This window comes from Ahaetulla prasina, chromosome 5 (assembly GCF_028640845.1).
Source record: "Ahaetulla prasina isolate Xishuangbanna chromosome 5, ASM2864084v1, whole genome shotgun sequence".
Lineage (NCBI taxonomy): Eukaryota > Metazoa > Chordata > Lepidosauria > Squamata > Colubridae > Ahaetulla > Ahaetulla prasina.
This window is the reverse complement of record NC_080543.1, coordinates 125,025,363-125,044,537: the sequence shown is the minus strand read 5'-3', so window position 1 is coordinate 125,044,537 and position 19,175 is coordinate 125,025,363. Positions and strand designations below refer to the sequence as shown.

The 19,175-nt window shown below is 39.7% G+C and overlaps 1 protein-coding gene across 2 annotated transcripts in view; it reads right to left on the bottom strand.

Annotated features, from left to right (window-relative positions):
* The window catches only part of KLHL1 (kelch like family member 1), a 168,008-nt gene that overhangs the window by 70,813 nt on the left and 78,020 nt on the right, over positions 1 to 19,175 (bottom strand). The window lies entirely within an intron of this gene.

Genomic DNA, 19,175 nt, shown 5'->3' with positions numbered 1-19,175 from the left:
ATCCTTCCCCTGCCATGCCCACCAAGCCACACCCACCAAGCCACGCCACGCCCACAGAACCAGTAGTAAAAAAAATTGGATTTCACCACTGATAGTCAGCCAAGTAATTTGTTATCTATGATGGTGTAGTCCAGGGGTCTGCAACCTTAAACACTCAAAGAACCATTTGGACCCGTTTCCCACAGAAAAGAAAACACCGGGAGCCACAAAACCCTTTTGACATCTAAAATGAAGATAGCACCGCATATGTCATTTTTTACCTTTATGCTATGTATTAAAAAACTTATTTATCCATGGTTGGCGTACTGGGGGTCGAAAAGCTCAATAAATTGTGTGCCGGTGGGTGTCGCACATTGGCGGTTGTACAGCATATTTTGAGCGACAGGAAGCCACAGCAGAGGGATGAAGGAGCCACATGTTGCTCCAGAGCTGCAGGTTGCTGACCCCTGTTGTAGTCCTTCCTTTCTCGATCAGTAAGATAGAAATAATATTTCTATTCTCTATTTTATTGATTTTGTTATGCTATCTACCCATATACAAAAAGAGCTTAGATATACAGCATCTAAAAATGTACTACTTGAGGAAAAACAAATAGTTTAAAAGATATCCTTCTTTTCTTTAATTTTTTTTTATTTGCCCTCCAATCTGGATATAGCTTCTCAGTGCCATTCTGTAAAGCTACGTCAAAGTCAACAAGCCAGAGTAAACAATTTCATGTTATTTTCTATTAATCTGAAAGGGAGAATAGCCCCTGCTCAGCTTGAAAACGCACATTAAACTACTGTATTATTTAAAATGCCAATTAAAATAGACAGAGGCTGACTCAGCATTAAAGGGCCGGATAAGGTCATTTTTGTATATGATTAAAAAACAAAGAAAACCTTTTTGTGCATATATTACGGCGTGTGCCTTTTATTATGCAATTCTGAGTTAGATGAAGTGGTGGTGATTACGCCTTGTCACGATGCTATTAAGCACATATACTGTGACACAATTATAGGCAGAATAAATATCTTTTTAAAGGTATTTAAATGAGATGTGTATGATTTGTTTGTTGGCTTGTTTCAAATAGCCAACATGGTAGAAAGTACCAAGACATAATTAAAGAAGATGAATTAGGATCAACGTATCCAGGCTAAAATCTGGGTGACCGCTAGATGACATATTTCTGTGTCTCTTTGTTGTCACCTAATAATGAGCAGCATGGTGTCCTAGTGGTGAAGACTCTCGCCTCCCACTCGGAAGGTTGAGAGTTCAATCCTAGGTAGCGGCAGATGTTTCCCAGTGCGCAAAGAGAAAATATTTGCTGTGAACTCTGTATGTCAACAAGAAGGGCATCTGGCCAGTAAATGCTCAACTACATCCAGTCATTCCCACTCTACTCTGAATTAACAGATTACAGGGTTGTAAAAAGGGTTTGTTGTCATCTAGTGGTTATCTGGAGTACTGCAGTCCAGGTTTAGTAATATTAGATGACTGGACAAGAATCATCTCGTTCTTGCCAGATAGATGGACTAACTATCAAAAACCTCAGGCTGGAGTCTGAGAAAATATAATAGCCATGGCTAAGCAAGGTTCCTCTTTACTAAGCTTTCTATGATTAAATGCTAGGCATGGGGGGGGGAAGAATTGGATTTTGTGAAGTATCAGCAAATGGCCAATAGTTTCTCTAACCTAGCAGATGTACTGTTGAAATAAGTTTAAATATATTCAAAATTATCATAATGTGGCACAATTAGGAAGGCACCAAGTTAGTACTTAATTAGGGGATATAATATGGGGTGCAAATTTAATTAAAAAACAAAATAACAAAATATTTGTATTTTTATTATGACAAACAATAACACAACCTCTTTTGTTCAACCTCAGCCAGATTTATACTTTTTTTTTTTGCTTGTACTATTCTTACTTTGACCTTGCTGGCTTTACATCTACGACCGTTAGTTGTGTGTTATAATTTCAAGTACTGGGGGGAAATAGTATATTATTTTATTTCTCAGCTGTAGTGTGGTGTTCAACACAAGTTGCACAATAATTTCTCAGCCTTAGAATCAAGCAATCAATATATCTTCCAACTATCTCCAAGCTCCTGTTATAAGCCCAGTGTGGTTTTTCTTTTAAGTTTAGAAACAGACGTATGGCTCAATACTTTCAAATGTCTGTTAATGTTTCTTGATGAAGGTATCTTTTCTTTTATGTATACTGAGAATGTATGCACCAAGATAAATTCCTTGTGGGTCCAATCACATTTGGCCAATAAAAAAATTATATGCTATGCTATGCTATGCTATGCTATGCTATGCTATGCTATGCTATGCTATGCTATGCTATGCTATGCTATGCTATTGTTGTGCCTCGCCCGCCCTCCTCTCCTCAGCCGGGCCCCTCCCATTTCCTGCTATCTGAGCCAGAGACTGATAGTGAAGAAGAATGGCCTGGCATGCCTCCAGCCCCCAGCCCTGGCACCATGCCTGGACAGACTGAGCAAAAAAACCTCCCTACAGCGTGTGAGCATGAAGCCAGCCACGAGCTAGAATTGCCGTCGGCTGAGTAGGAGGACGAAAAGACACAGTGGACAGATCCCCGCTTCCGGAGAATGGAGAGGCGACGTCAGCAAAAGGAAGGGAGGCGCAGGCCTGGATAAGTGCTAAGTCATGGAGCCACACCCCATGGCCTATATAAAGGATCTGCTTTTTGGCATTCCTTGAGTCAGGCAAAGTCTCATCTGGTTGCTGAAGTCACACCTTGGATTCCTGCCTGCCCTGAGAGCTCTGACAGGAATTTGGCAAAGCTGCAGAGGCTTCGTAGCCACGCTTGATACAGACTTCCCAGACCCGGCCGTAACAGGAGGAGTGGGACACGACAGCTATGCTATGCTATGCTATGCTATGCTATGCTATGCTATGCTATGCTATGTTATGCTATTCAGTATAATTCCTTCTCATCCTCTCCACTACCAGCACCAATTTCATGGACTGCGATGTTATCTCAGAAAGCTTTGCTAATTATAGGATATAGAAAGGCAATCAGATATTCCAGATGTCTAAAAATGTCTTTATTGGGAGCAACATTTATGACATTAGTGTTCCTAGATGAAATTATAGTCCCTACCTATAGTAGGGCTTCATTACTAACTTGATTCAATGTGCTCCTTTGTAAGGGAAATTTAAGAAAATGCTGTACACAATCAAGGAGAAGGTCCCCAAAGTGCTTTTTTCAAGAGGCAACTGGACTTTCTTGTTTTTCTTTGAAGACGTTTCGCTTCTCATCCAAGATGTTCTTCAGCTCTGACTGGATGGTGGGGAATAGAAGGATTTATATTCCTTGCAAACAGCTGGTCCTTTGCATTCTTTTAGAGAGTCACTGAGGCCACTTGGAGGTTTATCTGTGTTCACAGGGTGACCCGAGGAGTGCAAATGGGTGTGGAGCCTTCTTGGAACTGCTGAAAGAACCATGTTGTAGAGTGGCGATAAATGATGTCATATCCCTCCCCCTCTGTTGAGAAAGAAAGGTTTTCAATTTTGACAAAGATGGCCTCTTTGACCCCTCTTTCATTTTTTGCCATTTATCTCAAAATTGAAATCAATGCTGGGGGGATACAACACCATCTACCTCCAATTTATAACACAGTCCTTTCAGCAGTTCCAAGAAGGCTCCTCACCCTTTCGCACTACTCAAGTGAACCAAAGAACACAGATGCACCTCCAAGTGGCCTTAACAACTCTCTAAAAGAATGCAAATGACCAGCTGTCTGCAAGGAATATATTGTATTTTTCGGAGTATAAGATGCTCCGGAGTATTATTATTATTATTATTATTATTATTATTATTATTATTATTATTATTATTATTATTATTATTATTATTATTATTATTATTATTATTATTATTATTATTATTATTATTATTTATTAAATTTTTATACCGCCCTTCTCCCAAAGGACTCAGGGCGGTGTACAGCCAAAGATAAAACACAAGATATATGCAATTAAAACCAACATTTAAAACATAGCAGATTACAAAAGGCTGATAATTAAAAATTTAGATTTAAAATTTTAAAAATATTAATAAAAACCCCAAATTAAAATTCAAAACTATTATGCCAGTCCCGCTTGAATAAATAAGTGTGTTTTTATTCACTTATAAATAAGTGTATAAGATGCACCTTAGTTATTTTGGGGGGAAATAAAAAAAAATTCTGCCTCTGCCTACCAGCATCCATTGGTAATTCATCTGGCTAGCATCCTGTCAGTATGTGAGAGAGTTGCGGGCTGTTCGGAAACTGAAAGAGTATTTGCTGTGTGAGCAACAAGGGGACAGCAAGGAGCCTGGGTGTGGCTTAGCTTGCATGCTGTGCTGAGCTCTGAACCTAAAACTGAAACTCCTCTCCTCTGCTTGTGTTTTGCTTGTTATTTACTACCACATTAGAAAACGTGCTTTTGATACTGTATATTTACTTCATGTGTTATATTACATATAATAAGAAGTTATTGAATCAGTTACTTGCGTTTGCTTTCTGGATGTCTGACATATCCTTGCAGCAAATAGCGAACAGCGAGGTCAGCTTCAGCACATTATTGCAGCCTGATTCCGCATGAGCAGCTGATTGGCAGGTGGATTGGCCTCCTGGAATACTGCCAATCAGCTGTTCCAGGCTGTAGGGATTACACAGACCATCGGCCATGCCTCGTGTTTTTGGTCTCATGGGCGGGCCTACATTCAGTGTATAAGACGCACCCAAATTTTCACACTCTTTTGGAGGGGAAGTGCATGTTATAATCCAAAAAAATATGGTAAATCCTTCTATTCCCCATCATCCAGTCAGACTGAAGAAGCTGCTTGGATGAGAAGTGAAACATCTTCAAAGAAAAACTAAAAACCAGACAGCCCAGTTGCCTCTTGAAAAAGCACCTTTGAGACAACCAAAACCTGGATGACTGAGAATCTCCATAGACAAATCAAGGAGAAGTTTTGTAGCTCAGGGTTGAAATGAGTGGTCCTTGGCACTCTCTGAGCTCCATTGTTTTCTTGCACGTGTTTCATTACTCAAACTAGATAGCATCATTAGAGCATGCAAGAAATGTCTGCAAGGAAACAACCAAATTCAGAGAGCACCAAAGACCCCTTAATCCTATATACAGACCAGATTGACTCAAAAGGAGTTGGTCACCAAACCCACAGCTCTTTTCCTCTTTATTGTCTTTTTTGTAAGGATATTTAAAATGTCCCATTCAATCATTTAAAATGCCCCATTCACGTTCTGTTGCCACCTGATATATTTTATCTAAGGGGCGTGCATAAGAGCACAAGAGTGCCTACCATTCCTGTCCTATTGTTTCCTTTCATTATATCCAATTAATATAATTATTACATACTTATGCTTATATATATATGCTTATATATTGTATAGTTATTTCATGCTTATGCTTATATATACTGTGTGACAAAATAAATAAATCAATAAAATAAATAAATATCATTATTGACTGTCTCATCCAAATACTGTTGTTTTTTTTTAAAGTTTTATTTTTACAATCATATCAAATAATTCATCCAATGTATAGTTATATACAATTAGTCGGGCTTGCCCAGTCACCACCCCCCTTTTTAACACTCTTCCCTCTTCTACCTTCTTTTACTTTCCAAACCTTCCTCTCCTTCTCTTATCTACATCCTCTCCTCCCTCCACCCTCCACTCCTTCTCCCTCTTCTACCCCTCTTCCTTCCTCTTCTCCTCTTTCCTACCTCCTACTCTCTCTTTTCTCCCTCCCCACCGTTCTAAAATGGTAACTGGGCAGACCCGACCCTACATTAATTATATTTATACATCTTCAATAATCCCTGTACATTAACCATCACTCCATCTCTACCCTCAAACCCCCCCAGTTCCCCTCCCCCTTACCCCCCACCCCCCCACCCCGACTTCCCAGAACAAAATGCAGGGTATCAAAACTAACAATCATAATCCAAAATAATTCCTAAATACCGTATTTTTTTGGAGCATAAGATGCACCTTTTCCCCCCAAAAAAAGAGGGTGAAAACCTGGGTGCATCTTATAGCCCTGCCCAGCCTCCCAAAAGGAAATTTCAGAGGCTGAAAGAAGCCTCTGAAAGAAGCTTCAGGAAAAAAGCCTCTGAAAGGCTTTTTCTCTAAAATAATATGGCAAGCAGCAAAAGAAGAATCAGTAAACGTTCTAACCAAACTATGCTAACGAATCTGAAGAATGACTCAATAACCAACAGATTGGAAGAGGTTAATCTATATACCAATGGCAAAGAAAGGAGATTGAACAGAGTACAGACAGTCCTTCAGAATAAAAGCCTCTGAAAAAAGCTTCAGGAAAAAAGCCTCCAAACAGAGCTTCAGAATAAAAGCCTCTGAAAGAAGCTTCAGAAAAAAAGCCTCCAAACAAAGCTTCAGAAAAAAAAGCTGTTTTGGAGGCTTTCAGATGCAGAAAAAAAACCTTTTTTTTCCTGAAATGGAGTTTCAGATATTTCAGAGGCAGAAAAAAAAGAAAGAAAGAAAGGCACAGAGCTCACAACCAACGAACCTGTTGCTAAAGTTCACCTCTGGGAACAGCTGATTGGGGGTATTCCAGGTGGCTGATCTACCCACCAATCAGCTTTTTTCTTATTTTCCTTCCCAAAAACTAAGGTGCATCTTAAGCTCTGAAAAATACGGTAATAGCCTCTTCAAAAGTTTACAATGAATTATTTTGCTTAGTTTAAAACTCAAGTGTCTACCCTTTACATCACAACATAGTTTGCCCATCGTTGTGCCTAACTGCAGACAACTATTCCAGCGTCTTAATGCAGCTCAGATCCAGTGCCTCTATTGCAGAACTCAGCTTGTAAACTAAACCAATCTTAACATCCCACTCTGAATAAAATTATAGCTGATTTGTATATAGGCCTATAAACCGCACTCCCAGTGTGTAATAATAGCAACAGTGTTTAGGAGCTCATGCGATGCACTAGTAATTTAGACATTTTAATTAGACATAAATTTGGAGGGCTAAACAAAGATTTGAGATCCTGTTCTGTAAATATTACAGCAAATTTTGATACGAATGGTGTTAGAATTCAAGAATGACACCCAAAACACTTTTGTCCATAGGATGATCCTGACACTTAAAAGGGAGAAAATAGGGTTTCCCCCCCCCCCCAGTTCTCACACCAATTTGACATTGGAAACTGAGTGATGCTTTTGAAAAGGTCTTGGGAAAATTTGAGGAGATGAAGAAATGGGGAAAATAGCTCTCTTGTTCCATTGTTAGAATCAGCCATTGCTAGATACAGTCTTGAAAAACTGTTCTCTGCCCAGAGACAAACAGCAGAACCCAAAGATATAAGAAAGCAATATAAAAATCTTTCTGCATTCAATATTTAATACAGCAAGTTTCCATTTTGCTCAAAAGGGAACAGAATGTAACTTTTGTACTTTAGATTTAAAACCTTTATTTCCACTGAAGGTTGCTAAGCACGTAAGTAGATACTATATGGTTCCATGGTGGAGAAATAAAAGCAAAGCCAGAGAGAGGAGAAATTGTTTGTTATTAACTGTGAAAAGAAAAGAAAAAACATATTGGATATTTCATAAGCAACAACGTATTCATCAGGTGTAGAGGATATGCTTAAGACCGTATTGTCTAAATAAATGTTTTGAAACATTTACTAACAGCAATTATAGTTTATTTTTGGAGTTAATTTTGGAATCTTGATGTGTGCTTCTGAAGCTTATCTAGACAACATAGCTTGCTAACTTAATATTTACTCTCTTACTCTCTGTCTATCTCTCTCCCCCCCATCTCTCTATCTTTCCCTCTTTCCTCTCTCCTCTCTTGTTTTCTCCTCTCTTTGTCTTGCCCTGTCATCTCTCTTCTCTCTCTCATCTATCCATTCCATAATTTATAAAATACATATGCCCAAGGATAAGACAGTATGTCAGTTATGCGTTTTTTCCCATGCGCCACAGGCGTAGAAAAATTTGCATACTTCATAATTCATTTCAACTAACCTTGGAAAATTTTCTATGCCCATTAAGCGAGTACCTGCTTAAGCATGATGCTCTGAACAAATGCATCATGCGTCCTTTGCACAGCACGTATAGGAACACAGACCATATCTGCATGCTGGGATGTGATTTACTGGCACTTATGAGCTGCATTTTAGCGCACAACCAGTGGCCGAAGGCTTTTATCGTTTTTAGCATATTGAAATTTGGAAAGGAAATTAATGAAAAAGAAAATAAGCTCTCAACTTTATTGGTTCTCGTACTGTAAAAAAAGAGTTCAGGATGTCCACATCCATGCGGTTTTGGTTGAGTGATTTCATTCAATGATTTTTTTTTTACTTTGGATTTAATAACCGCAGAGTAATGTGCATTATAAGGGGACGCGGTGGCTCAGGGGCTAGGACGTTGAGCTTGTCGATCAAAAGGTCGGCAGCTCAGCGGTTCGAATCCCTAGTGCGTCCGTGTAAAGGGGTGAGCTCCCGTTACTTGTCCCAGCTTCTGCCAACCTAGCAGTTTTGAAAGCACATAAAAATGCAAGTAGAAAAAATAGGGACCACCTTTGGTGGGAAGGTAACAGTGTTCCGTGCGCCTTTGGCGTTGAGTCATGTCGGCCACATGACCACGGAGACGTCTTTGGACAGTGCTGGCTCTTCGGTTTTGAAACGGAGATGAGCAACACCCCCTAGAGTCAGGAACGACTAGCATGTATGTGCGAGGGGAACCTTTACCTTTACCTTTAATGTGCATTATGCAGGGAAGTTTTCCTGCATTTTTTATACCAGTTCTCACAAACGTGATGGAAGAGGATGTACTTCTGAAATGCTTTTGAAGTAGATGATAAGATCAGATCTGTGATAGCAATAGCACTTAGGCTTATGTACCGCTTTATAGTGCTTTACAGCCTTCTCTGAGCGGTTTATAGATTCAGCCTATTGTCCCCAACAATCTAAGTCCTCATTTTACCCACTTCGGAAGGATGGAAGGCTGAGTCAACCTTGAGCCTGTTGAGATTTGAACTGCCAGATTGCAGGCAGCCGGCAGTCAGCAGAAGTAACCTGCAGTACTGCACTCTAACCACTGCGCCACCGCAGCTCATACCGCAGAACATGTTCCTTGAGCATTATAAGGTAATTTCAAGGATATGCCTATCCCAGCTACTTCTCTTGTAGCTGGGACATGCATAACCCACTGAGTTTATCCCACTGAGATTTCTAGAAATCAGATTAGTTTCACGTTAAAATAGAGATAAATTCTTCAATTTCTGATGGAGAATATCTCCTTTTCACCTATTTTCTCTGCCCACAAAGATCTTTGGTTCCTAGCTCTAATCAAGTATTGGTCAATGTATGTAGGCTTCAGTTGGATTTTAGTTCTGATTCTAAAATATCCGTGAACAGGAATGGATAGGAAATTATTCACATCAAAGAGCTAGATCTAGCAGCATTTCCTTGGAACCTTATTTAACTTTTGGTTTAAAAGCTGTGGTTCACAGCATGTCATGATTTGGTTTTTAAAGCCTCCATCAGCTACCAACTTTACTGTTCCCACCAGACATCAGCTAGATGGGACCCAAATAGGAATCTCTCCAGTCCTCAAGCATGCAAATCTACGAACAGACAGCAGCAGCAGAAGGATAAGACAACATAAGAGGAATGAAGGCAGAAGAAGGCAGATCTGGAAGAGTTGATCTAAGGAGGGAAGGCAAACCAGGTCAGATCAGAAACTGATCCTGTTTAAGGAGCTTGATAGGATTACTGCCTGATCAGGGGGTTGAGCTAGATGACCTCCCTCCTTCCTTCCTTCCTTCCTTCCTTCCTTCCTTCCTTCCTTCCTTCCCTCCTTCCTTCCTTCCTTTCCTCCCCATCACTGGAGGTTTTTATAAGAAGCACTGGACACCCATTTGTCTGAAATGGGGTTGAACTAGATGACCTCCAAGGTCCCTTCCAACTCTTGTCATTCTATTCTACTGGAAGAACATTATTTGTTTTTTTTTTAATTTGCATTTATATCCCGCCTTTCTCCGAAGACTCAAAGCGGCTTATACTATGTTAGCAATAGTCTTCATCCTATTTGCATATTTATATACAAAGTCAACTTATTGCCCCCAACAATCTCATTTTACCTACCTTATAAAGGATGAAAGGCTGAGTCAACCTTGGGCCTGGTGGGGCTTGAACCTGCAGTATTTGCAAGCAGCTGTGTTAATAACAGACTGTCTTACCAGTCTGAGCCACAGAGGCTCATTGTGAATGTCTTGTGATGTTTTCAGCCACGAAGGTCCCTTACTGATGGACTTCTTTCTTAAACTTTATCTTGATTCCTCTTGCTAATGGCCTCTAATTTTATCTAATTTTATCACCTAGAGCAAGTGTGTCAAACTCAGGGCCTATGGGTCAGATGTGTCATGTGCTGGCCACGCCCACTGCCAGTTTAGCGGAGTGGGAAAAAGTTGCGATATGTCATGTGATGACAACGTGACGCAGCGAGTTTGACACCCCTAACCTAGAAATAGATGAGACGTGTGGTCACTGAAAAAAACCAAGTGCAGATTTTTTGTGAGGTATAGACAAAAATGATATAAAAGGGCTCCAGAATTCAGACCAGCTTTTCTCTCTGTTTTACAAATATCACCGTTATTCTGAGGATATAAATAGGTATTTATAGTTCTTCTGCCACCGTTTCCAGTTCAAATTTATAGTGTTTTACACATCTTAAGTTAAGATGTTTTAACAGAGTAACAGAGTTGGAAGAGACCTTGCAAGTCTTCTAGTTCGACCTCCTGCTCAAACAGAAGACCCTCTATCATTTGAGGCAAATGGTTGTCCAGTCTCTTCTTAAAATTTCTGAAGACATGAAAGTCATTATCTGTGAGGGAAAAAAAACCATAATCATATCCAGATGATGGGTTCTTTAGTCCATAGATAATTGTGGGAATTTAAAAGGGAAATGGATGGAAAGGCACTAAATGGATTAAACAGTAAGAATGTGCATGAAACAGAAAATAAGGATAACCTAACTTAAGTTTAAGAGGGATGCGGTGGCTCAGTGGCTAAGATGCTGAGCTTGTCGATCGAAAGGTCGGCAGTTCAGCGGTTCGAATCCCTAGTGCCATCACATCAACGGGTCATCACATCAACGGCTTCGTTGGGGTGGTTCAGGGTGGAAATGTACAGCTGAGTATCATCAGTGTACAGCTGACAACTCACCCCGAAACCACGGATGATCTCTCCCAGCGGCTTCATGTAGATGTTTTTTTAGACTTTTATACTTCTATTTTTAATTATTGCTTATTGAATCAGTTTTTTTAACTATATTGTGTTTTAACTGCTCTTATTTGTATTTTATTTTTTATTGTACACCGCCCTGAGTCCTCGGAGAAGGGCGGTATAAAAATTTAAATAATAAATAAATAAATAAATAAATAAATAAATAAATAAATAAATAAATAAATAAATAGTGCCATGTAATAGGGTGAGCTCCCGTTACTTGTCCCAGCTTCTGCCAACCTAGCAGTTCGAAAGCACGTAAAAAATTAGGGACCACCTTTGGTGGGAAGGTAACAGAGTTCCGTGCACCTTTGGCACTGAGATTAACAGAGTTGGAAGGGACCTTGCAGGTCATCTAGTCCAACCCCCTGCCCAAGCAGGAGAGCCTACATCTGCCTCTACCTAGGATCGAACTCACAACCTCCTGATTGTGAGGCAAGAGCTCCACCTCTAGGCCACAGCAGCTGGATGTCAAGACCATGGAGACGTCTTCGGACAGCGCTGACTCTTTGGCTTTGAAACGGAGATGAGCACCGCCCCCTAGAGTCGGGAACGACTAGCACATATGTGTGAGGGGAACCTTTCCCTTTTTAACTTAAGTTTACTTCTGATGTTTAAACCAAAATGGTTCAAGTTTTCTCTGTTCTTACAGAATAAAATTCAAAACATTTAAAGGGTTTCAGACACAAATAACACAAAAAGAATTTTCCTTTCCTTTATGGTCTTAGGGCCTGAAAAAGAATTGGGCTAGTAATCTATAGAGACTGCTATTTTTTGCCTCGCCTATGGAAAACTGACCAAAATCTGATTTTAAATCATTTTTAAAATTCTTTGAAACAAAGTTTTAAAATCCTTATTTAATTTTGCATTCAATCCCCTTTATCTCTTTTGCAGAAGAAGGTGGCTTAAACCCCAGATAACTAGACTAAGTCATAGGCCAGGAATTTAAAAACAAAAACAAAAAAACATAACGTATCAAATAGACTAGCACCCTTTTCCTAGAAGGCAAATACGGAGAGCTTAGAAAGATGTAATTATTCCTTTTGTATCTGAATGAATTTAAATGATTAATTAGACATTTAGCGATTTCTTTTTCACAATCCAGACTGTCAGTAGTGCATGGACTTCTTCTCATTAGATAATAAAACTATTTTTTTCCCATACAAGTGAATATGACCTATTCTTGTGAGAGAATAAGCCTGTTCTGCTATATAATGGGAGTGAATGAATAGATTCCCCCCAAAAAACAAAGTAATCTAAATTGAATTTTATGGCACTTTTTGATGGGGTTGCATCTCATTTCCATCTTAAATGTAAAATCACTCAGTTTGAGCTTTGAGCAGCAGGCTGACTGTTGCCCATGTAGTAATTTAGCCTTATTTTATAGAGGTTTTTTTTTTTTTAAAGGAAATAAGGATGCAAATCCTTAGGGTTAAATTAGGCATTGGATGGCAGACTAATTAACCACGGACTATTTACTTAACTATTTTTCCGATAGGATCTGCAGCATTTCTCTCTCCTCAGTTGTCTTCCTTTACATGCTTTCCAATTTGACTGGCTGCACCTCTGTGGGTCCATAAATGTTCACCTTAGCTCTTCCTCCCCGCCGAGCCTTGATAAAGTGGTGCCCTAATGCGCTACGGAAGGAGGGTTCCGGATGGCAAAGCTTGTTACAAAATAGTTCCACCTTGGGATAAGTATTCCAGTCACACCCATTGATTTCCAAGAAGCAATGCCACGTAGCAAAAATCACAAAGCAGCGACTGTACGAAGAGCAGCTGTTTACAGCCAAGATGTGAGTGGAGAAGAAGCAACTTCTAAGCATTACTGGAGTACCGGAAACACCTACTACTGCCGCTACTGCCTTTAGCCAGGGGTGGGATTCAAAATTTTTAGCAACCAGTTCTCTGCCCGGTTGATGGGTAGGCATGGCCATGGTGGGCCTGGCCTACTTGGCTTCCTGCACCATGGTTGTGGGGGTCGTTTTTGCCCTCCCCAAGCTCCAGAGGCTTTTCTCGAGCTTCTGGGAGGGTGAAAACAGCCTCTCCCAGGCTCTAGAGGCCTTCCAGACTTCCAAAACCTCCTGGAGGTCTGTTTTTTGCCCTCCCAGAGCCTCTGTGTGGGCACTGCACTTACTTGGCATTCAAAATGGGTCACAAGGAAAACTCCTGGGAGAGGCAGAAAGAGTTGGCGCAGGGCCAGTCAGTCCTTGCAACTACCGGTTTGGTGAACCAGATGTAAAAATAGCATCCCGAACCTGTCCAAACCAGCTGAATCCCACCCCGCCTTTAGCACAAAGGAGATACCTTTCTATTTCTTTGTGAAGTCTTTCTCCACCCTAAGAGGTTGACCTCCTGTCTTGCTTTGTTAATTGAAAGTTGAGAGTCACCTTGTAGGGGAGATAGGTGTCTTAAAAATTTAATGAGCAAACAAAGCAAGCAAGGCAATAAATATTATAGAGTTTAAAAACTAATTGTAGTGGGAGTTAGGGTTAGGCCTAGTGCTCTCTGAGCTTGGTTATTTTCTTGCAGACAATGTACTTCATTACCCACATCAGGTAACATCATCAATGATAATCTAGTCTAGCACTGATGATGTTACCTAGTCAGGTATTGCAACATCTGCAAGAAAACTGAAAGAACACCAAGGACCCCTCCTTTCAACCCTGAGCTACAAATATTCTGCTAAATGGGTACTAGTTTATAATTCTTACAATGGAGATACTAAGAGGTCAGACAGTCCTGAGTTGTCAAAATCACGGAGGGCAATGGAAGTCAACGTTAATTGGCCATTGGTGATAATTACAGAAGATGGAATATTATGACTTGACATGTAGCAAGCTCATGAACATGAATGAAATGAATTTGTGTGCCTAAGAGAGCAAAACCATTGAAATTCAATGGTGAAAAAAGTAAGGTTCTACATTTAGGCAAGAAAAACAAAATGCACAGGTACAGTATAGATGGTACCTCGCTCAATAGTAGTAACTGTGAGAGGGATCTTGCAATCCTAGTGGACAATGACTTAAATATGAGCCAGCAGTGTGCTGCAGCTGCCAAAAAAGCCAACACAGTTCTAGGCTGCATTAACAGAGGGATAGAATCAAGATCACGTGAAGTGTTAATTCTACTTTATAATGCCTGGGTAAGGCCACACTTGGAATACTGCATCCAGTTTTGGTCACCACGATGTAAAAAAGATGTGGAGACTCTAGAAAGAATGTAGAGAAGAGCAACAAAGATGATTAGAGGACTGGAGGCTAAAACAAATAAAGAACGGTTGCTGGAATTGGGGATGTCTAGTTTGATGAAAAGAAGGGCTAGGAGTGACATGATAGCAATATTCCAATATCTCAGGGGTCACCACAAAGGAGAGGGAGTCAAGCTATTCTCCAAAGCACCTGAGGGCAGGACAAGAAGCAATGGGTGGAAACTAATCAAGGAGAGAAGCAAACTAGAACTAAGAAGAAATTTCCTGACAGTTAGAACAGTTAACCAGTGGAACAACTTGCCTCCAGAAGTTGTGGATACTCCAACATTGGAAGTTTTTTTCAGAAGAAATTGGACAAGCATTTGTCTGAAATAGTGTAGGGTTTCCTGCCTGAGCAGGGGGTTGGACTAGAAGACCTCCCAGGTCCCTTCCAACTCTGTTATTCTATTCTGGAAGAGTGTAGTAAATCTGAAGGAAAATGGAACAGACGAAAACATGCTTGGATGTGAGGATACAGGTTGAATTATGAATTTAAAATGTAATTTTTATTATTATTTTTTAAAAGAAAAAGCCGTTTGCTTAAGGAAGGTGGTGAGAATTATTTAACGAGGGCAGAGACTGTGACTGTGTCTAATGATTGCCATCCTATTGTTACTGCTCTCCCCTACCAAAGGAAAGATTGCAAGGAGGAATATAACATCACCAGGAGGGTTTAGGTTGTTAATTAGACTGCCCAGGATTTCCACTGAAAGAGAATAAGAAGTGGAAATGAGAAAACTTGGGAAAATGAAGTGCAACTGTATACCGGCAGACTTTCCATACGAGATTTTGATCAGATGATTGAGGAATAGAATAGAATAGAATAGAATAGAATAGAATAGAATAGAATAGAATAGAATAGAATAGAATAGAATAGAATTTATTGGCCAAGTGTGATTGGACATACAAGGAATGTGTTTTGGTGCATATGCTCTCAGTGTACATAAAAGAAAAAGGGAAAAAAATACCTTCATCAAAGGTACAACATTTACAACACAAATGATGGTCATAGGTTGCAATTTAACCCTTAATGATAGCAACAAAAAGTTACAGTCATACAGTCATAAGTGGAAAGAGATTGGTGATGAAAACGATGAGAAGATTAATAGTAGTGCAGATTTAGTAAATAGCTTGACAGTGTTGAGGGAATTATTTGTTTAGCAGAGTGATGGTCTTTGGGAAAAAACTGTTCTTGTGTCTAAATACACGTTCTTGTACTGTTATTGATATAGAGCAGGGGTGTCAAACTTGATTTCATTGAGAGCTGCAGTGGGGTTGTATTTGACCTTGTGGGGTCAAACCAGTTTTGATGGGCGTGGCCAGCTTGACATCAGTTGTGTTGGGGGCACTTGTGGTGGCACTCTACTAGAGAAAACTGGCTCCTGAGCTCCATTTTTGGCTGTGATGACTTTCTGCAACCCTCTGCCAGTGAAAACGGAGCTAAGAAAGGCTGCCTACTGCCCTCCTGAACTATATTTTCACTGGCAGAGGCACTGTGAGCCAGTCCTTCACTGTTTCCAGGGCAGCTCCATGGGCCAGATTTAAGCACTCCACAGACTGGATCCAGCCTGTGGGCCTTGAGTTTGACACCCCTGATATAGAGCAGTCTTTAAGATATATGGATTTGAAATGATACAACAATATATCAATTTAAAATCGGAACTGTTCCTCTTGGGTATCCTCCAGGGGTGAAATGTTTCCGGTTCGGACTGGATCACCTGATCTGGTAGCAATAGCGGCAGGTGGTTCGGAGAACCAGTAGCAAAAATCCCTGCCCCCCCTTCCCCAGCTGAACCGCGCGATCATCAGAGGTTTTTTTTTTTTTTAACTTTTAAAAGCATTTTTTTCTTTGGCTGAAAAAATGCATTTAAAAGTAAAAAAAAAAGCCTCTGATGATCACACGTTTCAGCTGGGATCGTCAGAACCCTTTAAAAACATTTTTTCCTCTGGTGATCTCAGCTGAGTTGCCTGATCATCACAGGCTTTTAAAAGCATTTTTTTTACAACCTCTTCAGCCGAAGAGGTTGTAGAAAAAATGCTTTCAAAACTAAAAAAAAAAAAAGTTGGCCACGCCCACCCAGTCACATTTTCCTCCCAACAAACCATGCCCATAGAACTGGTAGTAACAAATTTTACATTTCACCACTGATATTCTCCCAGAGAAAATTAGTAAAGAAAATATTTACTTGATTATACAGGTAATAACAGCAGCAAGGATTGTTTTTGCGCAAAATTGGAAAGCAGAGAAAATACCTCTGGAAGGGGAACTTATTAAAAAAATATTAGCCTGTGCAGAAGTGAATAGATTAACTTTGATGGTTAAAGAAAGAGAGGATTCAGAATATTTTAAGTTATTGGATCAATTTTACCATTGGTTAGAAAAAAAGATATAGAAAAGCAAGCTAATAGTTATGTAAGAAAATGGTATATTGAGAACACTGTACTTGTGAAAAATGTAGCAGACTATATGAAAATAAAGAGAGAAGAACAACAAAGAGCATAACATAACATAACATAACATAACATAACATAACATAACATAACATAACATAACATAACATAACATAACATAACATAACATAACATAACATAACATAACATAACATAACATAACAACATAACATAACATAACATAACATAACATAACATAACATAACATAACATAACATAACATAACATAACATAACATAATATAACATAACAACAGAGTTGGAAGGGACCTTGGAGGTCTTCTAGTCCAACCCCCTGCCCAGGCAGGAAACCCTACACCATTTCAGACAAATGGCTATCCACCATTTTCTTAAAAATTTCAAGTGTTGGAACATTCACAACTTCTGCAGGCAAGTTGTTCCACTTATCGATTGTTCTAATTGTCAGGAAATTTCTCCTTAGTTCTAAGTTGCTTCTCTCTTTGATTACTTTCCACCCATTGCTTCTTGTCCTGCCTTCAGGTGCTTTGGAGAACAGCTTGACTCCCTCTTCTTTGTGGCAGCCCCTGAGATATCGGAAGACTGCTATCATGTCTCCCCTAGTCCTTCTTTTCATTAAACTAGACATACCCAGTTCCTGCAACCGTTCATCATATGTTTTAGTCTCCAGTCCCCTAATCATCTTTGTTGCTCTTTTTTGCACTCTTTCTAGAGTCTCAATATCTTTTTCACATTGTGACGACCAAAACTGAATGCAATATTCCAAGTGTGGCCTTACCAAGGCATTATAAAGTGGTATTAACACTTCACATGATCTTGATTCTATCACTCTGTTTATGCAGCCCAGAACTGTGTTGGCTTTTTTGGCAGCTGCTGCACACCGCTGGCTCATATCTAAATAGTTGTCCAATAGGACTCCAAGATCCCTCTAACAGTTACTACTATTGAGCAAGGTACCACATATACAGTACCTGTGCATTTTGGGTTTTTTTGCCTAAATGTAGAACCTTACTTTTTTCACTGTTGAATTTCATTTTGTTAGATAGCGCTCAATGCTCAAGTCTGTCAAGATCCTTCTGTATTTTGAGCCTATCTTCTGGAGTGCTGGCTATTCCTGCCAGCTTCTAGAATTCCCCAGCCAGATTTGCTGGCTGGGGGATTCTGGGAATTGAAGTCCGCCTGGCTGAAAGTTGCCCAGGTTGGAGACCCCTGACAAAGAAGATGAAGTCAAGAAGACTTAGAACTCCACCAACTCTGACGAGACCTGTGTTTAACACACAGAACCATCTATTGCAATATCCTTCCTGTTAAAGACTACTTCAGCTTCAATCGCAATAATACAAGAGCAAACAATAGATTCAAACTTAATGTTAACCGCTTCAATCTTGATTGCAGAAAATATGACTTTTGTAACAGAGTTGTTAATGCTTGGAATATACTACCTGACTCTGTGGTCTCTTCTCAAACTCCCAAAAGCTTCAACCAAAAACTGTCTACTATTGACCTCACCCCATTCCTAAGAGGTCTGTAAGGGGCATGCATAAGTGCACAAAAGTGCCTGCCATTCCTGTCCTATTGTTTCCTTTCAATGTATGTGCCTGTATATAATGTTGTGACAAAAATAAATTTAAAAAAAAGAAAAAAAAAAGAAAACACCGAGATGTCACATGGAAGAAATGACTGATGTATTAAATGTTTGCTTGTGTATAAAATAAAAAAACTTTATTCAAAAAAAAAAAGATATATGGATTTCAACTCCCAGAATTCTGAGTTGAAATCCCTACATCTCGAAGTTGCTGCGGTTGAAAAACACTGATAATAGATGAAGAGTGTGAAAAAAACAAAACCTCTTAAATTATGGAATCTCTTGTGTGCATATGTTGTTAAAGATGTGCTGTTAAGTGCAAAGGCTTGGTATGATAGTGTAGGAATTTAGCACCCACCCCCCCTCCTAGAAGAATGAAATATTTTAGAAAATATTTAAAAGGCAGAATATATTTCCCTGGATGAGAAATGGAGAAACATGTTTTAAAGACAAAGCAGCTTCCTGACTCCCCCCCACCTTTGTCAATGGGCCATTAAAGCCTCAGCTAAGCTCACTCATTTCCCCCCACCTTTGTCAACCATCATCTGCATCATAATAGAACCCATCTAGCAACTGAAACTCACCACATGGCACCTGGGAAGATTACATCAGCCAGCAAGGCTAGCTAAGAC